This window comes from Mauremys reevesii, linkage group 12 (genome assembly GCF_016161935.1).
Source record: "Mauremys reevesii isolate NIE-2019 linkage group 12, ASM1616193v1, whole genome shotgun sequence".
NCBI classification, from domain to species: Eukaryota; Metazoa; Chordata; order Testudines; family Geoemydidae; genus Mauremys; species Mauremys reevesii.
Window position 1 is genome coordinate 35271606 of NC_052634.1, and position 5000 is coordinate 35276605.

The 5000-nt window shown below is 68.2% G+C and overlaps 1 pseudogene; it reads left to right on the forward strand.

The window, feature by feature from the left end:
* Positions 1-3577: 3577 nt before the first annotated feature.
* On the forward strand, positions 3578-3691 carry LOC120376386 (annotated as a pseudogene).
* The last annotated feature ends 1309 nt before the right edge of the window (positions 3692-5000 follow it).

Below are 5000 nucleotides of genomic sequence, written 5' to 3' on the forward strand. Positions count from 1 at the left end.
GGGGCTCCAGCGAGAGGGCGGTACGAGGGTCCCCGAGGGAACCGCAGCGCCCTGCTCGCTCTCGCGACCGTGTTTGGCCCCGCTGAGCCTCGCGGCCGTCTGGGTTTGATTTCGACCCTGGGGCGGTTCGCCGGAGCCTCGACTCGCACGGCGGAGATCTCGCCCCGCACGGGCAACGGAACGGAGGCGGCGGGGAAGCCGGCCCGCGCCGTCCCCGCCCGCCACCGAGGAGACGCCTGGGACGACGGAAGTCGACGTGGGTCCCTGGGATCGTGCGCGCGAAAGGCAAGGGTCCCGATCCGCCTGAACACCGGACGGCCCCACCGCCGGGTGCCGCCCGCTGGCGCCCTTCCCGCCGCGAACGCCAGGGCCACATCGGTCGGGAGGACAGCGGCCGGCGGGTGTTCCTCCTCCGAGAGCGGGGCGCCGACGCCGAAGCTCGGGTCCGCCGCCTGGCCTGCGCGGGCGGACGTGCCGGGTTGGCTTCCGACACTTGGGCAGCGAGCCGGGAAAGGAGGCCGTGGCCGTGGCCGCTTCCCGGGCGAGGTCGGGTACCAAACTCGGATTGGTCCCCAGGCTGAGCTCCGGTTCTCAGAGGTTCTGAAAACCCTGTCTCAAAAATCTCCGCGCACCTTTTCAAGGGACACGCCGGAAAAGGCCAGCCCGACTCAGCGGGACTAACTCGAAAATCGCGCCGACCTCCTGGTTACCTCGGTCGGCCGAGGCGGTTTCGCGACCCTTCCGACTTCCGCGCACGACGATTGCCAGGTCAACCCCGTGCTAGCCGACGGGTTGACCTGCTCTCCGAGAGGGGACTTGGAAAAATTTTCAGCCCGCCCCCGGGGTTGACCTGGTGGCCGGGGACTTTGAATTTTTTTCTTCCGACTCGACAAATATCGATCGCCCGCTTCCTCCGGCCTTAACCAGGCTGCCGAGCGCCCGCCGCCTCGGCCGCGGAGAGTGACTTTCCCCCGGTCGTTTTGATCGGGCGCGTGGAAGTTTTTTTTTTTTTTTTTTTTCCAAAATTTGCCCAGAGGCTCCGGGGAGTTCTGCAAGGTCACCCCGGTCCCCGGAGCGGAACAAAAAATTTTTTTTGTAAAAAGGCTCGGGCCCTCGGAGACCGGGTCCTCGCCGCCACGCAAGCCGCCCAGGGCTCACCCTCCTCGGCCGCGGAGAGGGACGTTCCCCGGTCGTGTGGTTCGGGCGCGTGGAATTTTTTTTCCAAAATTTGCCCAGAGGCTCCGGGGAGTTCTGCAAGGTCACCCCGGTCCCCGGAGCGGAAAAAAAAAATTTTTTTTGGAAAAAAGGATCGGGCCCTCCGAGACCGGGTCCTCGCCGCCAGGCAAGCCGCCCAGGGCTCACCCAACTCGGCCGCGGAGAGTGACTTTCCGCCCGGAGAGATAGCCGGCCACCAGGTAAACCCGGAGCCCCGGAAGACGAAGGGAGAACCGGGTTGACCTGGTGGCCGACCGGAGAGATCGCCGGCCACCAGGTAAACCCGGAGCTCCGACGGCCGTAGGGAGAACCGGGTTGACCTGGTGGCAGGCAGGGACTTTGAAAACTCCTGCCCGGGAAACAAACCGGCCACCAGGTCAACCGGCGAAACCAAAGGGTTGGACCGTGGTCGGGAAGGGACTTTGAGTCATTTCTCCCGGACCTTCCGGGTCGACTATTAAGCCGGCCCTTGACCTGCCCGGGCCGGACCGTTAAGCCTCACCCCGGAGAGTCTGGGGACGACAGGAAGCCTGCCCGAGATCCCGGGAGGACCGTTAAGCCTGACCCCGCAGAGTCTGGGGACGGCTGTTGAGCCTCCCGCCGCGGACCTGCCGGGTCGACTATTAAGCCGCCACGGACCCGCCGGGCTCGACTATTAAGCCGCCCCGACCCGCCCGGGTCGACTATTAAGCCCCCTCGGAGGTCCTGAGGAGCCGCGCTGCGCTGCCCTCGGTGTGGGGACCGCCCGAGGCAAACCGCCACCAGGTCAACCCGTGGAAACCAAAGGTGGCCTGGTGGCGAAAGCCGACGGGCCGCCAGGTCAACCCGGAGCACCGCCGACGGGGAGAACCGGTTGACCTGCTGGCCGGCCGCAGCGGTCCCCGGCCACCAGGTAAACCCGGAGCCCGACGGCCAGTGGAGAACCGGGTTGACCTGCGCGGCCGCAGCAGGCGGCCACCAGGTAAACCCGGAGCCCGACGGACGTAGGAGAACCGGGTTGACCTGCTGGCCGGCCTGAGCGGTCCCCGGCCACCAGGTAAACCCGGAGCCCGACGGCCCTAGGGAGAACCGCGTTGATCTGGTGGCAGGCAAGGGACTTTCAAAACTCCTGCCCGGGAGACCCCGCCACCAGGTCAACCCGCGAAACCAAAGGTCGGGAAGGGACTTTGAGAAATTTCCTCCCGGACGCCGGGTCGCTATTATTGCCGGCCCTGACCTGCCCGGGCCGGACCGTTAAGCCTCACCCCGAGTGTCTGGGGACGACAGGAAGCCTGCCCCGAGATCCCGGGAGGACCGCGCCTCACCCCGCAGAGTCTGGGGACGGCTGTTAAGCCTCCCACCGCGACCTGCCGGGGTCGACTATTAAGCCGCCCCGAGCTGCCGGGTCGACTATTAAGCCCCCTCGGAAGTCCTGAGGAACGGTGCTGCCCTGCCGGTGTGGGGACCGCCCGGAGCAAACCGGCCACCAGGTCAACCCGTCGAAACCAATGGGGTGACCTGCTGGCCGGCGAGCCAACGGGCCGCCAGGTGAACCCGGAGCCCGCCGCTGAAGGGAGAACCGGGTTGACCTGATGGCCGGCCGAGAGATCGTCGGGCACCAGGTAAACCCGGAGCCCCGAACGACGGCGGAGAACCGGGTTGACCTGCGGCGGCCGCCTGAGATCGCCGGCCACCAGGTAAACCCGGAGCCCGACGGCCGTAGGGAGAACTGGCTGACCTGCTGCCCGGCAGCAGCGGTCCTCGGCCACCAGGTAAACCCGGAGCTCCGACGGACGTAGGGAGAACCGGGTTGACCTGCTGCCCGGCAGCAGCGGTCCTCGGCCACCAGGTAAACCCGGAGCTCCGACGGCCGTAGGGAGAACCGGGTTGACCTGCTGGCCGGCAGCAGCGGTCCCCGGCCACCAGGTAAACCCGGAGCTCCGACGGCCGTAGGGAGAACCGGGTTGACCTGCTGGCCGGCCTGAGCGGTCCCCGGCCACCAGGTAAACCCGGAGCTCCGACGGACGTAGGGAGAACCGGGTTGACCTGCTGCCCGGCCGCAGTGCTGCCCTCCTGTGGACAAACTTGAGATGACCTCGAGACCGACCGGCCGTCGGGTCGACCCGGTCGGTGGACCTGTTCTCCGGGTGGGCGATCGGACGGCTCCCTCTCCCCGCCTCGCACCGTGGTCCCCAGGCCGGGCGCCACCGCAGGGTCCTCCCGGCGGGCGGAGCCGCTGGGACGCCGGGGCGTGGGAGCGGATCGCCCCGCCGAGACCGGGACCCGCCGGGCGAGCGGCCGGCGCCGCCCGCCGCTGCCGGGACTGCCTCCGGCCGCTGCTCGGGCCCGTGGAGGGAAGCGGGCGAGGAGGCTCGAGCCGGGTGCCTACGGCCATACCGACCGAAGCCCCGATCCCGTCCGATCTCGGAAGGTAAACCGCCCCGGCCTGGCTAGTACTTGATGGGTGACCGCCTGGGAATCCCAGGTGCCGTGAGGCAAATTTTCCCGGTCCCGCCGGCTCCTCCTTTTCCGGGAGGAGGAACCGCGCGGGGCCCGAAGGCCCCCGCCTCGCTCCCGAGTCCCCACCACCACCACTGAGGAGGACCCGCGGCCCGGCTCGGGGGACCCCACCCCGGGCCCATGGGCGGACGAGGAGTTTGGGGAGGACTGTTACGCTGACCCCCGGACTGCTTCGGGAGGACCGTCAAGCCTCACCCCGCAGAGTTTGGGGGACGACAGGGAAGCCTGCCCCGGAGATCCCGGGGGAGGACCGTTAAGCCTCACCCCGCGGAGTCTGGGGGACGACAGGGAAGCCTGCCCCGGAGATCCCGGGGAGGGGACCGTTAAGCCTCACCCCGGAGAGTCTGGCGGACCGTTAAGCCTCACCCCGGAGAGTCTGGGGGACGACTGTTAAGCTGACCCGGGAGGACCGTCTAGCCTGACCCCGCAGAGTTTGGGGGACGACAGGGAAGCCTGGCCCCGGAGATCCCGGGAGGACCGTTGCCTCACCCCGCAGAGTCTGGGGAACGACTGTTGCTTTCCGGACTGCTGGGGAACCGTTGAGCCTCCCCGACCTGCCCGGGTCGACTATTAAGCCGGCCCCGACCCGCCCGATCGACTATTAAGCCGCCCCGACCCGCCCGGGTCGACTATTAAGCCGCCCCGACCCGCCGGGATCGACTATTAAGCCGCCCCGAGCTGCCGGGATCGACTATTGCCGGCCCGACCCGCCCGGGTCGACTATTAAGCCCCCCTCGGAGGTCCTGAGGAGCGGTGCTGCGCTGCACCCGGTGTGGGGGACCGCCGCCCGAAGTCACCGCCACCACGTCAACCCGTCGAAACCAATGGGGTTGACCTGGTGGTCGGGAAGGGACTTTGAAAATTTGCCCCGGACCTGCTGGGGTCGACTATTGCCGGCCCGGACCCGCCCGGCGTCGACTATTAAGCCCCCCTCGGAGGTCCTGAGGAGCCGTGCTGCGCTGCACCCGGTGTGGGGACCGCCGCCCGAAGGCAAACCGCCACCAGGTCAACCCGTCGAAACCAATGGGGTGACCTGCTGGCCGGAGAGCCAACGGGCCACCAGGTGAACCCGGAGCCCAGGCCGCCGAAGGGAGAACCGGGTTGACCTGATGGCCGGCCGCAGAGTTGGCCGCCACCAGGTCAACCCGAGACCCTGCCGACTAAAGGAGAACCGGGTTGACCTGGTGGCCGACCGAGATCGCCGCCACCAGGTCAACCCGGAGCCCGACGGCCGTAGGGAGAACCGGGTTGACCTGGTGGCAGGCAAGGCACTTTGAAAATTCCTG